Raw genomic sequence first — 20,387 nt, 5'->3', positions numbered from 1 at the left:
GGATTTGAACCGTGCGCCTCTGGGATTGTAGTTGCAGCTCCTTGCCACTAGGCCACCAGAGCTCCCCAAGAAAAATTTTTAAAAATTTCAAATACATTGTTTTTGAGAACAAATTCTTTCAGTTTCCCTCACCCCACTCCTGTCCCATCAAATTGTACAACCCAATGATAAATCTCCCCTTCCCCTCCACATCCTCATACCTCTGTTTCCAACCTCTCCCACCCCACTCTCCCATCCCACTTGGATCCTTATACTCATTCTACAATAATGGGGGGGTGTTTCTTGATTTTTATTTTATTATGTTTTGTGTGTGTTTGTCAGATCTGATACTTTGTGAACCAAGACGGTGGCAGTGGAGGAAACAACTTAAGAAGCTGAAGGAGCAGCAAGCTGCCTAGAAATGGGCCACCATGGCCCTCCACAGCTCTCAATTTATCTATAATTGAGCAATTAAACAGTTTATTACTGGTCTCCCATATGTATCAAGGCTCAATATCAAGAGAACAAAACTTCCCAAAAAAGAATAGGTAAGTCCAACAGCTCTGAGCCCCCCACTGCTGAGCCCAAGTTGCCACCGCAGCTCCATGGGGTCTCCGTGGCCGGACCCCAAGGATCTCCTCACCTAGGATGGATGGTGGGTGCCAGGCACCGAAGCTGATATGACGGAGCCACCGCAATGCCGCAGAATAAACTTATTCTAAAATGGGTTTCGGAACCAAGATGGTGGTGGCAAGAGACACAACCTGAGGAGCAGGCGGCTTAGCAAGCTGCATGGAAGCAGGCCAGGCAACTTACATTAACAGCCAGGCAGGTGACTGCTGGTCATCAGTGTGGACTGAAGCTCAGCATCAAGAGGATGAGGATTCTCGGAGGAGCATGGCTGAGTTTCAGTTCTTCCTGCTGCCTGCTGCTGAGCCTCTGCTGCTGTGACCCCATGGGTCAGCCATGGACAGGGCCCACAGGTCCCCTGGCCTGGACCTGGGATGAGCGCTGGGCCCCACAGCCGGTGTGATGGAGCCCCTGAACAGATGGAGACTGTGGATGCCAGGAACCATAGGCTCCCAGTGCAGGGGGGCGGGGGGTTGGACAGTGGGGGCAGTGCCATGGAGTTGCGGGAGTTGAAGGACTTTATACAGGAAAGCATCTTGTTGTCAGTGAAGATTTCCTTTGACAGGCCAGAGATGCAGATCATCTACACAATGGATTGATAAGGGTAGCTATGAGTTGTCTGTGACTTGACAACACTTAACAATAACAACATAACCGAGACTACAGATCTCCTCAATACACCACATCTTTTGATTTCTTGACTACTGCTTTTAAGAACTGTTTAGATCTAGAGAGGGTCTGTTCACCCCTCTCAGAGCTTCTTCTCCATTTGTGAAGGGGGAGGATAGTGATGCCTACTTTGAATTGTAGTCTGACCACTTGGTAGAGGGGAGGGGGAAAATGGTATTGGTGCCGGAACTGGCAGTGCTGTCACTGGTTATGGTCTTCAGTGAGGTGCAGGGTCCAGACCTGGGGCTGGGGGCGGAGAACAGAACGAAACTTCGGTAGGGGGATGTACTCCCCCCCCCCAGCCTCCAGGTGTGTGTCCTGGCCCCTGGGGTGAGTCGTCTGGGCTCCAGGGAGAGCCATTTGGCCCTTGGAGTGAGCCATTTGGGCCTTGGGCTGTGTCATCAGTCCCAGGGGAGAGCCATTCAGCACCTGGCCCTGAGGGTGTGCCATCTGATCCCTGGGAAGAGCCTTCAGGTCACTGGGGGAAACTGCCTAGGGTATACAAACAATTGTGTCTAAGCCACTTTCCTCCACCTTCTCTCCCAGTACACCTGCAAGTAACACCTCTGAAGCCCTTCTATTTGTAACTCACAAGTTTGTTCTCTCTAGGTTTGCTCCCTTTCCTATAGGTAACCTTAACACTGAGTTTTACTCCAGACCTGAACACAGTTCCAGAGGCAAAAGGAAGATATAACTGTCAACTAAGGAAGCAAAGGAGGATGGAGCTTCAGGGTTCAGCCAGCTATCCCTACTGGACCCACCTTGGCAAACACTTTGCAGTCCAGAGGCCAGTAAATACTCCACTGAGTGAATGTACCATAGTTTTTCTATCCATTAATTTGTTGAAGGGCACTTGGGTTGCCTCCATTTCTTTGCTATTGTGAATAATGCAACTATAACATGGGTGTGCATATATCTGTTTTGAATCATTGCTCTGGTTTCTTTAGGGTATATTCCAAAAGTGGAATTTCTGGTTCAAATGGTATTTCTATTTCAACTTTTTGAGGAAGTGCCAGACCACCTTCCATAGTGGCTGTACCATTTTTCATTTCCACCAGCAGTGAATAAGAGTTCCAGTCTTTTCACAACCTCATCAGCATTTGGTGTTTGCTGGTCTGTTGAACTTTGCTATTGTTGCTGGGGCAAACACAGTATATTTATTTTCACATTACCTTTCTGTAATTATGAGTAAGACTGAACATCTTTAATTGTTGCCATTTCTCCCCAAGTTTTCTCCACAAGGTTTTCTCTTTTGCATCTTAACTTTTAGAAATTCTTCATATATTAATGATATTAATCAGAAGGATATCACGCTTGGAAGGGTGGAGGGACAGCGCAGGAGAGGAAGACCCTGGATGAGATTGACATAGTACTTGGGATAATTAGGGTAGGTGTATCGAAGTCAGGGAGACTGGCTCAGGATAGGGCAGGCTTCAGAGCTATTGTACCAAGGGTCGCTATGAATCACAGGCAATTTGATGGCACATAACAACAGCAACAAAAATAACCTACTATCTTATACAGTTTTTAATGTTTCCCCACTTTTAATTTGTATTTTACTTATTAAATGAGTTCTTGTATAACTGAATTTTCAAGTATTTTTTCCTTATTACATCTAAATCTTGAGTTGGATAGAATAATTTCTTAGCTTTCTTTTTTTAATTTAATTTATTTTATTATTTTTGTGTGTACCGTCAAATTGGATCTGACTGGTACAGGAGATTGCCCCTCCTTCCCCAACAGAGCATCTGGTGGATTTGAAACCTTGTGCCTTCGGTATTGCAATGCAGCTTCTTGCCACTAGGCCACCAGAGCCCCCATAGCTTTCTGAGAGCTTTGGGATTTATGTTCACAAACGTGGTAGTGATTGTGGTTGGTCCCACTTCCTTATGGTCCCTTCCCACAGGTGAGCTTCCCAGTCACATCCCTGCTAGGCATTAGCTTTCTCAGTGCACTTTCTTTCCCAGTACCCATCAGGCAGCATTCTGGGCTGGCTGCACCCAGCTTTACATGTATGTTCCTGGATGGTACTCCCTTCCAACCCACGAGGTAGGGGGTTATGTGTGTGGGTGTGTGCAGGTGCCCATGGATAAATGCTCCCTCTTTTCCTGCTCTGGGAGAGGGTTACAGGACCTAACTTCACAAAGAACCTGTGGGACTGAGCAACCAGTACCAAGAGGCAACCTTAGCAACTCGGGGTCCTGTTGGTTCCCTCATCTTCCTTGGACACTTCTGGTGTCCCTTTCCTTACTGTCACTTGATCGTTTCTTAAATCAACTCTCTATAGACTCTGCTTTCTGAGGAACTCAGGCCAAGTTAGTTACAGGATGTGTACTTGATCATATTTTGCTTTGTTATTGTTGCTTACTGCCTCTAAACAAGGGGTTGAAACAGCACATGGTCCTGTGTCATCTCTGTCATCGGTTGAGACGGGACTGTTGTGATCCACAGGGTTGTCACTGTTTGACATTTCTTCTTAGTCCATCTCAGGCTAGAAATGCCACTAAAACTTGTTCTGATCATCATAATGCTTAAGCCTCCGGTGACAGAGTGGTGTCTGTCCATGAAATGCATTGCCAGGGATTGAACCTGATTCTCTTGCATGGAAGGTCAGAATTAAATGTGTAAATCCATCTAAATGTGCAAACTCATGCTAGACTCATTGCCATCAAGTCAGAATCCATGTACAGCTGACTCTCCAGTGGATTTTCTGGGGCTGTAAATCACACAGCTGCAGATTATCTCTCTCCACAGAAGCACTGGTGTGTGGGTGAACTGCCAGAGGAAACCACCTTTGGGTTAGTAAAGTAACTCCCAAAGCAGCTTCCCCAGATGTGCAAAAAAATCAGAGTATAAGATGAATAGCAATGGTTTTCATCCTGCTCAACACAATTACACAGAGGCTCACTGACAGTAATTTTCAACAATTTTCAGATAGGAAAGGACTTCACAATATAATCACTTCCTCAAACCCAATAGCCAGCCAGCCTGCTCCAGAATTTGAGGGCAAGCAGAGAGCTCTGGTGGTTAGTCCTTAGGGAGTTGCGCTGCTAACCCAAACGTAGAGGTTCTCAGACAGTTGGAAACCACTACTGCCCTGGTGGGAAAGGTGGGCAATCTCCTCCGGTGCAATTTACATCCCCCTGGAGGGTCAGCTATGAATGAGCCCAGTGTGATTCCATGGCGAGGAGGTTTTTGGAGGTGGGGATAGGGAGCCCTCTGCTGGTCTCCCAGAGGTTTCAGTCCATTTTATTCTCCTGGGTGACTCCAGAAGGGAGTACTGTTGGCCTTGTGGCAAGAAGCTGCGCTGCAATCCTGAAGGCATGAGCGGGTCCAGGCCACCAGCTGCTCAATGGGAGAAGGATGGGCACTCTCTTCCTGCGTGATTAACTGCCTCTGAAAAACACACTGTAGGGTCGGTCAGCTATGGGTCTGTTCTGACTCTACGGTAAACAACAACAGTAACAAAGTGGCTCCCCCGTGCAGGACCTCTGGAGGTGTAGTCTGTAGTGAGTTGTGCTGCCAGTATAAAGCATGTCCCTGGTGGTTTGAATCGACTAGCAAAACTGGAAGAGAGAAAGATGGGCAACTTCCTCCCGTATGATTTACAGTCTCGAAAACCCAACGGAGGGTCAGCTAAGAGGCTGTTAGTGGAAGCTTGAGCTTTGCTTTATAACGCTGACCAGACCTCAGTGAATGTTCCAGATTAAAACATAGTAAAAAGAAAGGATTGGTGATCTACTTCCTAAAACTAGTTAACAAAATGCTTATGGACCATGATTCAATCCTCCACTAATTATGAGGGTATTTCCAGACTGGGAAGTGTCTCATACTGTGGTGCCTGCAGGTCACCATCAGCCAGAAGCTGACTCCATGGCAGGTAACAACCACCAAATTAATTGTCAATTTCCAGGACCAAAAGACAGGGTATTGCTGACTCAGCCCTGAATGGGGAAGTCTTGAAGGGGCACTGGTGGTTTGGAAGATGGGAAACGTAGAAGTTTGGTGCAGTTTGGATATTACTGACAAGGCCAGGTCCTCTGAAGAGCAGCCATCATCTTCTGACCAACTAAGAGCTAGGCACTGATGAAGGTAATTTTAAGGTAAGCTTTAAGGCTCAGTGAGGCTTAGTTGTGCTCCCAAGGAGGTGGTGTATTTTTACTGTAAGAGACACTTCCTCTCATGTGAATATGTAAACACATACACTCCACCTACAGTGGTCATCTGTATTGTTCACCAGTATTTCCGGTTCTTCTCCTCCCAGGCTCAGGGGAAGATATAATTTCTTTGCTTCTGGAAAAAAAACCTAGGCCATGTGATTTGTTTGGTTAATGAACTGTTAGTAAAGGTAATGTGTGTCACTTGTGGACAAAAGCCTTTAAGAGTCATAGTGGTGGTTTCAGATGTCAGAGGCTCTGTTAGCTTTCATGCTTGAAACTCACTCACTGCCTTCAAGTTATAATCGATTTATAGTACTGGGTCTCCAAAGCTGTAATTTTTACTCATCTTTCTCTCATAGAGATGCTGGTGGATTTGTGAGGTATGATCTTTGGATTAGAAGAGTTATTATCTATACACTTTGAAGAGCTGAGTAGAGCAACTAGTCTCTGATTCAAGAGGATCATGTAATACAAGCAGTGAAAAATAAACTGTTGTCTTAAACCTCTAAGGTTTTGGCTTCTGACTACAGTACAACTTAGCCCATCCTGAATCCTTAATCCTTTCTGAAACAAAACAGGTACAAGCAAATAGGCAAGCAGGCAGAGATGGTATCTCTGAGATGGTGAACTCTGAAAATTCTGAATCATTTCCTGGATGATGGATAGCTGGTGAAAGTCTCTTCCAATGAAACTGGCAACCTCCTATTCATTCTGAATTGAAGATTGCATTTACCTGCTCTGGCCCAGAGGGCTGTGATTACAGCTATCCAAATAGGGTGACACTATACCCTACTAGTAGTATTGAGTATCTTGGGGACTTCAAGAAGAACAAGCAAGATATGTCTTGGAGAAGGTGCAACAAAGATGGGAGGTAAAGATGGCAAAGCTTCATCTCACATACTTTGCGCATGTTCTAGAAGAGGCGATTCCTTGGAGAAGGATACCAACGTTTTAAAAAGTGAAGGGAAGGCAAAGGAGAAGAATATCCTCAACCTGGTGGACAGCGATTGCTGCAATGGGCTCAGGTGTGTCAGAGATTGTGAGGATGGCACAGGACACAACAGAGTTCAGATTTGTCGTCCACAAGGTTGCGAGGACTTGTCTTGATGGCACTTAACTATAGTTCCTGGGTGATGCTAATGATAGCTTAACTCCTAACTGAAAGGTTAGTGGGATGAGTCTACCCTGAAATATCTCAGCAGAAAGGCCTGGTGGTCTACTTCCAGCTCTTCAAAATGCTATGAAGAACAGTTTTATGCTGATCCACTTGAGGTTGCCATGGGTTGAACTGTATTAGACAATAATTGTGTGTGTGCATGTGTGTACTCTTTAGTGTGTATACAACCCTGTAAGATCACACAATTCTTGACTGGAGCCTTCTTAGGCCTCTTTCATCTGCTGTGTGTGAGGATTTTTTAAAATAACTATTGAACATTTATTAGTAGTTTGTTTACAACCTTTAGTGAATATTGCCATTTGAACCAATATACTTAGGAGAGAAGGGTGTGGATTGGAATATAGTAATACTCATCCACTACCACTCACATTCCTGCGACTCGATGGCACTTAACAACAACAACAAACAACCACTGACATTATCAGGGGTGAGGTGCAGCCCTACAAGCAACTTAGCAAGTATAGGGTCTGGAAATACTTGGTGAAAAGTTTGTTTTGTTTTTTTACCTGTCACTTTATTACAAGAATAATTTATCTTGTCCACAACAGATGTTGAGGGAAGGATGTTGGTTTTGGGGTTTTTTTCTCGGCATCATTTTCAACTGCCACTATTAACCAGTCCACAGAGCTATGAGTTTTCAGAACATTCTGCCATTTGGGGAGGTCATCTTTTATGGTAACTTTACACACTTCAGTATCACAGCATTCTGTCCAGTAAGTATGAAGGAATGGGAAAGTGAGCAGAGCTTTGTTTCCTTCTTTGGGCAGCAGCTCCTCCTTGAACTGAACAAAATTAGATTCCAGGTGGATCATCTTTGGAGCTCGGCCATATGACCTTCTCCATTCCATCAGTTCTCTTGGAAGCTGCTGGGAAAGCATTGGATAAATAGAGGTGAATAAATTTTGATCTCCAGCACAGGTGAGGATAGGCTTGTTCTCCATGGTATAGATCACCAGAGGCAGCGGCTCCTCAGGAGCTTCCATGGGCGTCTGGCGTTACCAGTCCATCCCTGCGCCCCAAGGCCCAGCCCGAGCCTGAGTGGTGCCTCTCTAGGTGAGAAACGAGGGAACTCTGGTGACTAAGTGTTAAAGAATTGCACTGACAACCCAAAGGCATGTAGTTTAAATCCACCAGATGCTCCACGCAAGAAAGATGGGCAATCTCCTCCCATACGATTTATTGCCCCTGAAAATCTGCTGAAGGGGTAGCTAGCTATGTGTCAGTTCCTACTTGACGCTACACAACCACAATCACGCATGTGCAAGTATGATGTCCCTTTCCGAGGAATTATTGTCTGTATTAGCAACATGCCCAATGTACGTGAGAAAAAAACTTCTTCATCCTTGCCTCCCAAGGAACACTCTGGCTGCACTTTTCCCCAAACATATTTATTTGTTCTTTTAGCAGTCCATGAGATACTCAGTACTTTTCTCCAATTGTTATTGTTAAGTGCCGTCAATTCGCCTGTGACTCACAGCAACCCTATGTATGATAACGCTGAAACCTGTCCTGTCCTAAGCCAATCTCATTGACTCTGATACACCTACCCTCCATTGCCCTAGTTACTGTATCCATCCATCTCATCCTGGGTATTTCTCTCCTGCGCTGACCTTCCACCTTTCCAAGAGTGATGTCCTTCTCCAAGGATCAGTTCCTCCTGGCCACATGCCCAAAGTAGATGAGCGGGAGCTTCAAAATCCTAGCCTCCATGCACACCCATGTTTATCACAGTTTTGCTCACAATAGCAAGGAGTTGGAAACAACCTAAGTGCCCATCAACAAACAAATGGATAGAGAAGCTGTGGTATATTCACACAATGGAATACTATGCTGCATTGAAAAACAAGAAACTCATGCAATATTATTCAAAATGGGTGAGCCTGGAGGACATTATGCTGAGTGAATTATCTCAGTCACAAAAGGACAAATACTGCATGGTGCCACTGTTGTAAAGCAGGACTGACCTCGGGCTTGGGGGGAGACTGAGTAAGATGGGTTCAATAATGTATACTGCATTGAAACAGATGAGGGAGAAAACTGTTTAAAAGGGATATGTGATTAGGTATTTCTGTCATGACAGGAGTCCAGAGAGAAGGCTGCATAGTGGAGTGGACCTGGGAGGAGGGATTGTAGAACAATGAAAGAATTTTGGGAGGGGAGAAAAGTGCAACAATGAATGAACGGAAATCCCAAGTCTCTGTAAATTTTCATTGAAATTAATAATAAATTTTAAAAAATCCTAATCTCCAAGGAGAAACCTGGTTTCACCCGCTCCAAGACAGACCTATTACCACAGCTCAAAGGCATCAATTCTTCTGTCATCCTGGAGGGTCAGTTAAAGAGAGGAAGACCCCCCAAGGAGATTGACACAATGAGTACAGCCATGGCTCAAGTGTGTCAGAGATAATGGGAATGGCACAGACTAGAACAGGGTTCAGATCTGTTATTTACAGGGGCGCTATGACTTGTATTTGACTCGGCCCCTTAACAACAACAGCACTTACATACCTTGTTGCCAGGAGAGGCTAGTACTTGGAAAGGAACATCATGCTGGAATGAGGGAGGATCAGCAAGAGAGAGGAACACAATGAAATAGATTGATGCAGTGAAACAATGGGTTCAAGCACAGGTTTGAGCAAGATTTTAAACTGTTGTACAAGGGGTTGCTGTAGATTGGAGTCACCTTGATGGCATCTAACAACAACAATAACAAAGGAACTCTTGTGGTGGTGAAATGATTTGATCCTTCAAAGGTCAAGGATTTGAACACACCAGAGGCCCAAAGAACAATGAGGTAGTCTGCTTCTGTAAAGATTTATCATACTGGAGATCTTTTCTGGCAATCCTGTTCTGTTCCACTGAGTCAGAATTAATCTGATGGCAATAGGTTTCTGGGTTTTCTCCAACCAGTTCTTCTTTCCTGCTATCATTCTCTTCAAGATACTCTGGGCTATATTCAAATATTTGTTCTTCCAAATCCTCAAATCCAGCTGTAATTGGGTTGTATAGCTAAACCCTCCAAAACAATATTAAGTAGTAGCATCCACTTCCTAAACAACATGCCTCCAGAAACTCTATGAACTTTGATAAACGTCGATAGTTGTAGAGGCGCTTCAGGATTGCTATGAGTTGTGTTCGACTCGAAGGCAACCAACAACAGATATTCTCACCTTCTCGATTGACATCCTTGCTCTTCAGCACTCTGGAGAGGTCACTGACAGCAGGTTTTTCTAATGCAATTCATCTTTTGATTTCCTGACTACTGGTGCCAAGAGTGTTGATTGTGGAACCAAGCAAGCTGAAATTGTTAACAATCTTAATTTCTACTCCATTTATCACAATGCTGCCAACTGGCCCAGTGTGAGAATCTTTGTTTTCTTGATGTTAAGCTTCAATCCACATTGCAAACTACAGTCCTTGACCCTCTGCAGCAGATGCTTCAGGCCCTCTTCAGTTTCAGCAAGTAAGGTTGAGTCATCTGCATAACATAGTTTGTTGAGTCTTCTTCCAATCCTGATGCCATATTCCTCCTTATAAAGTCCAGTCTCTCAAATGATCTGTTCTGCATACAAAATGATAAAAAGTATGGAGACAGCACACATCCTTGTCACGTTCCTTTTTTTATTTTGAACGATGAATTCTTTTCTTGTTCTGTTCTGACAACTGCCTCCTGGTCCTAATCAGGTGTCCTGGGATTCCCATCCATCTCAAAGCCACAATTTGTTGTGATCCATGCAGTCAAATACCTTTGCATAGTCAATGAAACACAGATAGACATTCCTCTGGAGCTCTCTGCTTTAGCCAAAAACCATTTAACATTGGCAATGATGTCCCTACTTTCACAGCCTCTTCTAAACCCAGCTTGTATTCCTGGTGGTTCTCTATCGATGTACTGTTCCAGTTGCTTTTGGATAATCTTCAGCAGGATTTTGCTTGTGTGTGATATAAGTGATAATACTTAAGATAATTTCCACACTTTGTTGGATCATCTTTTTTTGGAATGGGACTAAATATGGACCAGGTAGTTTTCCTCCAGATTTCTTCGCACAGCCTGGTGAGCACTTTCAGGGCTGCATCTGTTTGTTGAAATATGTCAAATAGTATTCTGTCAGGCCATGGTGTTCACAATTACTTGGTATGCATCAGCATCAGAAAGCTGGACAATGACCAAGGATGACATAAGAATTGATGCCTTTGAGTTGTGGTGCTGGAGAAGAGTTTTGAACATACCATGGACTGCCAAGAGAACTAACAGGGCTGTCCTGGACAAGGTGAAACCAAGCCGCTCCTTGAAGACAAGGATTTTGAGACTCTGTCTCACATACTTGGGGATGTAGCTAGGAGGGATCAATCTTTGGAGAAGGATATCATGCTTGGAAGGGCAGGAGAGGAAGATCTCAGACGAGATGGATTGACACAATAACTGGGGTGATGAAGGTAGGTGTGTCAGACACTGTTGAGATTGGCTCAGAATAGAGCAGTGCTTAGGGCTATTATGCACAGGGTTGCTATGATTCAATTTGATGGCACATAACAACAACAATAACAACATCCTCACCTTATTTCAGACATTAGTGAAAACCATATTTTGGTTTAGTTTGTTTTCTATGATAAACCTTTATTAAAATATATCCAGTCTATTCTTTATTTTATAATTTTATTAAAAATAAATATGGACTACTATTAAGTGCCTCTTTGAGTAGCCAAAGGTATAGCTGCATGGATTTTCTTTTTAAAATACTTACTGGACTTAGAGTAAAACTTTACAGAGCAAATTAGTTTTTAACCAATAGTTCATACACATTTAATGATATTAATTACAGTCCCTACACATTGAGAAAGTCAGCTGTCAGGGACCTCTCCAAAGTACTGAAGAGCAACAACATCAGTCTGGAGACTAAAGTGTTTCTGATCCAAGCCATAATCTTCACAATTCCTTGCTATGCATCAGAGAGCTGGGCAATGACTAAGGATGATAGAAAAAGAATTTATGTCTTTGAGTTGTAGGGTTGGAGAAGAGTTTTGAGTATACCATGGACTGCAAGGAGAACAAACAGGTTCTTCCTGGATAGGGTGAAAACCGGCTGATCCTTGGAGGCAAGTATTCTGAGGTTTCGTCTGGCATACATTGGTTATGTTGAAAGGAGGGACCAGTCCTTGGAAAGGGACATCATGCTTGGAGGGAAAGCGCAAGAGTGGACAACCCTTAATGAGATGGATTGATTTATTCACTGGGGTAATGAGGGTAGGAGTGTCAGAGACAATAAGGTTGGCACAGGATAGACGAGGTTTCAGGGCTATAGTACATAGGCGCCTTGTCGCCACATAACAACAACAACACATAACAGAGCTCTTTCTGCTTCCTCCCTGTGAGCTACCTTTTCATTCATCCTTTATCCTGTCCCCTCCCTACATTCTGAACTTTACATCTGGGCAAAGCTGTCATTTTGTATGATTGCATTGTTCTAAGGAGTTAGTACCTGCATGCTATTATTGCTCAGCTGTCTACTGTTTGGCTTAAAACTGAGGCACAGGAGTGAATCGCGTTCCAGGCTTGAAGGGTGAGTAAGGGTCATAGTCTTTGTTTATTTGTTTGTTTGTTTGTTTGTTTTTAAATTTTATTGCAATTCAAATCAGCATGTTGGCTCATTTCAGCTCCTTCACTGCCAAACCTGGGGGCAGGGACTGCTTCAGCTTCTCGGCCTTCTCTTTGTCTGTGATGACCAGGGTGTAGAGGTACCTGCTGCACCGAACCTTGAACTTCACATTGTCCTTGTTCTTCTTAATCTTGACAGATTTGGCATCCTTTCGCCTGGCCGTGAGCAGGAAGTCCTTGATTTCCTCAATTTTGCGAGGCATGGCGGCGAGTGTGGGGGTCTGCGGGCGCGAGCCGGGACCGATGCACCGCGTACCGCCAAAGATACTCTTTCAGGGATCATTTCTATAGGGTCATAGTCTTGGGAGTTCCTTCAATCTCTAGTAGAACATGGCTTTTTTTCTTTTTAATTTATGCAAAGATGACTTGTTTTTTTCATTTCCAGGAACAAATCCAATATTACTTTCCTATTTCTGCTAAAACAAGTTACTGTAAATTTAGTAACTTAAACCATCACAAATTCTAAGACTGGGTTAATATTTTATTTACCTTTAATCTTCATTGCACTTCAATCTGATTTCCACTCTACCACCAACATAGAAGGTCTCAGTTGTTCAAGATCACTAGCGATTACTGAAACTGATTGCTCTCACTCGGAACTGACTCAGCCGATCCTCCATTGTGTTTCCAAGGCTGTAAATTATCTGGCACATTACTCATCTTTCTCCTCAGGAGTTACTGGTGGTTCCAAACCTCCAGAGAATTACACCCTGTAAGTTAGCCCAACTCCCTACTGACTATGCCTCTGCATCTCCAGGGTGGAGAGAAATGGGAACCCTCACACACTGCTGGCAAGAATGTAAAATGGTGTACCACTATGGAAAGCAGTTTAGTGTTTTTTTTGAAAGATGGGAATACCATTTGATCCAGCAATCCCACTACTATGTGACTATTCCAGAAAAAGAAGAGCTTCCACATCAACAGTACTGCATGCGTATTGCAGTATCCTTTACAATAGTAAAGAGATGGTGAGATTGTTGACAGATTTAGCTTGCTTGGCTCCACAATCAACACTCTTGGTACCAGTATCCAGGAAATCAAAAGATTAATTGCACTGGGGAAATCTCCTTTCAGGGACCACTTCAGAGTACTGAAGAGCAACAGTGTCAGTCTAGAGACTAAAGTGTGCCTGATTCAGGTCATGGTATTCGCAATTACTTGCTATGCATCAGAGAGCTGGACAATGAGTAAGGATGATAGAAGAAGAATTTATGTCTTTGAGTTGTAGTGCTGGAGAAGTATGTTGAGTATACCCTGGACTGCTAGGATAATAAACAGGTTCATCCTGGATAGGGTAAAAACAGGCTGATCCTCGAAGGCAAGTATTTTGAACTTTGTCTGACATATTTTGTGCATGTTGTAAGGAGAGGGACATAATGGAAAGGTGGAGGAATAGCCCAAGAGAGGAAGACCCTGGATGAAATGGATTGACTTGGTGATTGGGTAATGGAGGTAGGTGTGTCAGAGACAGTGGGGTTAGCTTAAGACAGAGAAGAGTAAAAAAAAAAAAAGAGCAGGGTTCAGAGCTGTTGTATGTAGGATCGCTATGAGTCACAAGTGACTTGACAGCACATAACAAAAATAAAGAAATGGAAACAACCAAAGTGTCCATCAATGGACAAATGTATTAAGAAATTGGTACAGTCACATAATCAAGTACTGGGTAACACTAAAAAAAAATTAAAGAATTCACAAAACACTGCATAACATGAATGTATCTACGGGACATTGTGCTGAGCAAAGTTATTCATTCACAAAAGGCCTGTTATGGTACAAGACCACTATTATAAAAAGCTAAGGAAATGTATACACATAGCATTAATTTTGCATAAGTACCAGGGATGAGAAAGGAGAGGGGAGTAAAAAAAATTAATAAATAGATAAGGTGGGCAAAAGGAAAGGCGATGTAAAATATATTCATCGCATTATAATGAATGAATTACACTGTTGTTTGGTACCACTGAGTCCACTATGACTCTTAGAGACCCTATGAACAACATGTATGAACCTTGCCTTATGCTGTATTATTCTTTGATCTCCACTGTGCTCAAGTCCATTATTATATTACTTATTTAAACCATTCACTTCCTAAATAGCTTGCCTCCAGAAACCTTATGAACCTTGAAAAAGGACGAAAGTTATACAAGTGTCCAGGTATTTGGTTCAGAGGGTTGCTGTGAGTCGCCTATGACTTGACAGCACTTAACAACAACAGTGTTCCCTTGTTCTGCTTGGAAAATTGCTTCTTGTTGTAGGTTTTGCATTGTCATTATTTGTTGTTGTTAAGTGCCGTTGAGTTGTAGGCGACTCATAGTGACTCTATGAACACAAGTCCTCCACACTTGCGTGCGGACTTTCATTATTTCCCCAGGTTTTGCATAAGCTCTATTAAATGATCTGGGTTTCCCATTCTTCTCAACGTTATCCATAATTTATTATAATCTACTCAGTCAAATGTTTTTGCAGAGTTAATAAAACAAGTAAACACATTTTTGGTATTCTCTTGCTTTCAGCCAATATTCATCTGGCACCAGCAATGATATCCCTTGTTCTGTGGCCTCTTTTGAATCCAGCTTGACTTTCTGGAAGTTTCCTTTTGGTGTGCTGTTTGAGCCATTTTAAAAAATAATATCCAGTAAGCTATTGTATGTAATAGTAATGATACCGTTGATAATATCCACATATTGTAGGATCACTTTTTTTTTTTAGTGAGAACAAATGTAGATATCTTGCAGTAAAGTGGCTAGGTACCTGTCTTTCAAATTTCTTGGTATAGCCTTGTTAACATGTCCAGAGATGCATCTGTTGTTGAAACACCTCAGTGAATGAATCTATTGTAATTACTGTTATAAAAATATGTATGAATAAGGAAATGAAATTGTAATTGCAAAGTTACAAGATAAAATGTGTGAATAATCAAATGAAAAACCAGTATGATTTAGGGAGCTCTGTGTCTTAGTGGTAAGAAGCTGCACTGCAATCCCGAGGCACACAGTTCAAATCCACCAGATGCTCTGCTGCAGAAAGAGGAGGAATCTCCTCCTGTACCAGTCAGATCTGATTTGACGGTACACACACAAAATAATAAATTTTTTTTTAAAAGAAAGAAAAACTGGCGAGCTCTGGTGGCCTAGTGGCAGGAAACTGCACTGCAACCCCAGAGGTGTGCGGTTCAAATCCACCAGATGCTCTGCTGAAGAAGGAGGAACAATCGCCTCCTGTACCAGTCAGAATCCAATTTGACAGTACACAAATAAAAAAACAAAACAAAAAAACCCAAAACCCCACAAAACTAGTATGATTTGTGAACTTTCCCTCAAATAAAAAAGAAATTCAAATGAAAAACCTCAGTGATCTCCGTATTTCCATATCACAAGCACTAGGTTCCTCCTGGCCTTCAAGGTCCTTTCATTGGAATTTGATGCTGTTGATTACACCTTGTCTTTCAAATCTCTGTCCTTTAATCTCACGTAAGCCAATGAATCTCAGGCTCCTTCTACTTCTCTGGTAATTCCTTCTTAGCCTTTTTTTTTTTGGCCATTTTTTTCTTTTTCTATTAATCACTCATTTTCATTGATGCAAACTCAGGCTATATACCAAATGAAATGTTGGATGATGCAGTTTCTCAGGGCTCATAGTAATGGTTTCCCCCCCTATATATGAGTTCCTTTATCCCTAAGATTTTAAATATTATCTGTATTTAAAAAAAATACATCAGCCTTAAATATCTAGTTCAGACTGTATTTTACCTCTAAACTAATAAAACTCTGGTGGCTTACTGGGCATCTTGGAGGCCAGGTTAACGGAACTAACTCCTGTATAGCCATCAATTCCCTGTCAGTGTGGGCTTTTGTGTTTCTGTGATGCTGAATATGTTGTTGTTTTGGGGTGGTTTGGTTTTTTTTTTTTCCAGTTGTGTACCATCAAGTCAGATTTGACTGGCACGGGAGGAGATTATCCATACTTCTCCAGTGGGGCATCTGGTGCATTTGATCTGTACCCCTTCAGGATTGCAGAGAAGCTTCTTGCCACTAGGCCATCAGAGCTCCCAATGCTGAATATGTTTTGATGGATCTACCATACTGAGTTGGACTAGGAATAAAAGTCTGGTGATCTGCTTCTGAAAATCCTGTGTATCACAATGACTTGATCAACAATAATTTGGGCATGATAGAAAAGTTTGTCCACTTACTCATGGGGTGGACATGAGTTGGGGCCTAACTTGATGGCAATTAACAACAAATTTTGGAGATATCTCAAATGTGATGTGTTAAAAAAAATGGATAGATTTAATTAATACTCCCCCTCTTACTTGCCCATTTTCAATTTTCTACCTATCAGCAAAAGGCACCACTATTCTCCGATTTCACGTCACACACTCTTTCCCTTACTTTTCATATTCCTTTTCTCATCCAACATTTGTGTATTGATACCTACTACATGCCAAGCACTATATCCATTACAGGTGATAGAACTTATATTCTAGTGTAGGGAAGAGGCAATAAAAAAGACACCCAATAAACACGATAATTAAGATAAAAACATTTCCAAGGAAGTGAATTGGGCATGGTACAGAAAATGCACCTATATGGAGAAATGCATAAAACAAATGTGTACATGAGGAGTTGGTAGGCTGTGGGTCACAGAACCTCCCAAAAGGAAAATAAAATTTTTGTTGTTGTTGTGTGCCAATGAGTCAAGCACGATGTATAGCAATTCTATGAACAACAGATCTGAACCCAGTCCTGTCTTGTGCATCATCTCTGACACATTTGAGCCCATTGCTGCAGTCACTGTGTCAATCCATCTTGTTGAGGGTCTTCTTCTCCTTTGTTGATCCTCTACTTTTCCAAACATGATGTCCTTTTCCAAGTATTCCTTATAAAATGCCCCAAATCGTGGGATAACGCTTTGCAATCATTGCCTCCAAGGAGCACTCTGGTTGCACTTTTTCCAAGACATATCTGCTTGTTCTTTTGGCAGTCCATGGGACATATTCAGTACTCTTCTTCAACACTACAATTCAAATGCATAGATTCTTCTCTGTCATCCTCATTCATTGTCCAGACTGAAAAGACCATGACTTGAATCAAGTGCTTATTAGTCTTCAAATTGACATCATTGCTCTTTAGGACTTTGGAGAAGTTCCTTCCAGCAGACTTTCCCTCCTTATCTCCTGACTGCTGGAATCAAGGGTGTTGATTGTGGATCCAAGTAAAATGAAATAATTGACAATTTCAATCTTTGCTCCATTTCTCATGGTGTTTCCTATTGACCCAGTAGTGAGGAATTTTTTTTTTTGGTAGGCAGATGTAATCCTCATTGAAGGCTATAATTCTTGACCATCTGCAGCAAATTAGGAAGATTAACATGAACTGGTAATGACAAACATTTGAGGAGAATATTCCAGGCAAATAAAACATCATTTACCACAGCCCTTGTGTGGAAAAGAGCAGTAAGGAGAGCAGTGTAGCTGAAGCATGGAAAGGGAAGTGGAGAGGGCCACGTATATCACACACACACACACTCTCTCTCTCTCTCACATGCATGCGGAGAGTAGTCTGATAATATAGAATGACCTTAACAAACTCAAATTCACTGTTGCTGAGTCAGAACTGACTTATTACTGATTGTCTAGTGGATTTTTGGAGTCTCTAAATGGCATGGGAAGAGATTATCTATCTAGAGTTAGCACAATTCCCTATGGACTACACCACTAGAGCTCTTTTAAGACCATATTTGTTTTTGTTATAGACCTTTGAGTTGGAAGCGACTCATAGCTGACCCTCCAGTATGTTTTTTGAGATAGCAAATATCACAGAATGGCACTGTTTGCCTTTCTCCTGCAGACAAAGGTAGATTAGAACTGTGTGCCTTTGGATTGGTAACACCACTCCTCAGCACTAAGCTACCATATAAACATGGTTAAAAAAATTGATTTGAAATGTGAAGAGAAGCCACTGAGCATTTAAAGCACGGGGGTATCATGAGTTGTATTTTTGAAAAAGAACTCAACTGCCGGTGGGCATAGGGTCTCTTTTTTGAGTGATTAAGAATGTTCTGCTGCTGTTTGTAAGGGTTTCAAGGGAGATTCATTGTTCATGTGTCATTCTGAGTCATACTTGAATTGATAGCACCTAACAACAGCTCTGGTGACATAGTTCACAGGGTGCTGCTCTGCTAACCCAAAGGCCATGCATGCCTCTCCAGTGATTCAAAGCCACTAGCCTTTCCTCTGGAGATAGATGGGCCATCTCTTCCTGTGCAATTATAGCCTCGGAACCCCAAGGAAGAGTCAACTATGAGTTAGTTCCGACTTAACAGCAATGAAACGGTGTTGTTTCAGAAGTGGAATGCCAGTCCTGTTTCTCAGTCTATCTCAGTCTGGATGCTCTCCTAAAATCTATCTACCATAGGTGACTATGCTGGTGCATGAATTAATTTAGGGGGCGGCTTCTAGCATTACAGCAACACGCAAGGCACTACAGTATGTATGGTAAAGTGACAGATGGGTGGTGTCAAAATGACAGATCAAGGATGTCAGTTTAAAGACTAAAGTGCCCTTGATCCAAGCCAGGGTATTTTCTATTGCTTCCAGAACATTTAATTACGCTTTTATAAAACCTATACCTAGACAAAGAAGCTGTTGTCTCAACAGAGTCAAGAAACATTGCATAGTTTGGGATTAGGAAAGGTGAACATTAGGGCTGTATCCTTTCTCCATACCTATTCAATCTACATGTTGAGCAAATCAATAGAGAAGGTGACTTTACAAAGATTGTAGCATCAGAATTAGAAGAAGACTCATCAACAACCTGTGTTATGCAGATGACACATCCCTGCTTGCTGAAAGGGAGGAGGATTCAAAGCACTGCTGTAGAGGCTCATGGACTGCAGCATTCAATATGTATCTCAAAATGAAGAAAGCAAAAATTCTCACCACTGGGCAACATCATGATAGATGGAGAGAAGACTGAAATTGCCAGTGAGTTCATCTTTCTTGGGTCCACAATCAACAACCTTGGTACCAGCAGTCAGAAGATTAGAAGACATGTAGAATTGGGAAAGTCTGTTGTCAGGGACCTTGTCAAAGTATTGAAGAGCAATTATGTCAATATAAAAACTAGGGTGTGTCTGATTCAAGCCATAGTCTTTTCAATCACCTGCTAAACATCTGAGAGCTGGACAATAAATGACAGGAGAGAATTGATGCTTTTGAATGATGATGTCGAAGAAGAGAGCTGAACATCCCATGGGATGACAAAAGAATAAACAGAAATGTCTTGAAGGAAGTGTAACCATAGTGCTCATTGGAGGCAAGGATGGTAAAGCTCTCCCTCATAGTTTGGGCTAAGCAAAGCTCTTTCATAGAAAGGAACATTCTCTTAAAAAGGTCAGCTTAGGAGAACCAAGATAATGGCAGCAGAGGAAGCAGCATGAGGAGCTCAGAGGTACAGCGAGCCCCAATGAAACGGGCTGCAATGGCCCTTTGCAGCCCACAGTTTATCTATACCTGAACAGTTAAACAGTTGACTACTGGTCTTCAATATGGATTGAGGCTCAACATCAAGAGGACAAAGATTCTTGGAAAACCATGGGTGAGTCTTGCTACCCCTGGCTGCCCACTCCCAAGCACGCACAGCTGCAGCGGGGGGTGGGGGGAGGTGCAGTGACAGCACCATGGAGCTATGGGCGGTGAAAATTGGTTTCAGTGCTTATTCTACTGCCTTTATTACATTTGCAACCTTGACTGCATCTGTTCACCACTCTGGAAGCTCTTTGCCCATCTGTGGAAGAGGAAAGTAATAATGCCTACTGCAAGTTACAATTAGACCACTTGATGGAGAAGAAGAGGGCAGTGATGATAGGGCTAGAGCCAGAAGTGCTGTCCTTGGCCTTGGTCTCTAGTATGGCACAAGGTCCAGACCTAAAAAGAGCTTTGGTGTGAGGGTGTGTTGCCTGGCCCCTGAGGATTGCCACCCAGTCCCTGGGGAGAGCTGCCCAGCCTCTAGGGAGCTGGTATGCATGAGGAGTTTTATCTAAGCCACTTTCCTTCATCTCCTTCTCCAGTGTATCTGAGAGTAACACCTCCAAAGCCCTTCTATTTTTTTTTATT

The 20,387-nt window shown here is 42.6% G+C and overlaps 2 pseudogenes; both read right to left on the bottom strand.

Moving 5' to 3' along the window:
* Positions 1-5,943: 5,943 nt before the first annotated feature.
* On the bottom strand, positions 5,944-7,598 carry LOC102857490 (annotated as a pseudogene).
* Positions 7,599-12,261: 4,663 nt separating this feature from the next.
* LOC102871972 lies at positions 12,262-12,474 on the bottom strand (annotated as a pseudogene).
* Positions 12,475-20,387: the final 7,913 nt, after the last annotated feature.

Source organism: Elephantulus edwardii, unplaced genomic scaffold, assembly GCF_000299155.1.
Source record: "Elephantulus edwardii isolate Elephantulus edwardi_28Jun2011 unplaced genomic scaffold, EleEdw1.0 scaffold00221, whole genome shotgun sequence".
Lineage (NCBI taxonomy): Eukaryota > Metazoa > Chordata > Mammalia > Macroscelidea > Macroscelididae > Elephantulus > Elephantulus edwardii.
This window is presented reverse-complemented; position numbering and strand designations above follow the sequence as displayed.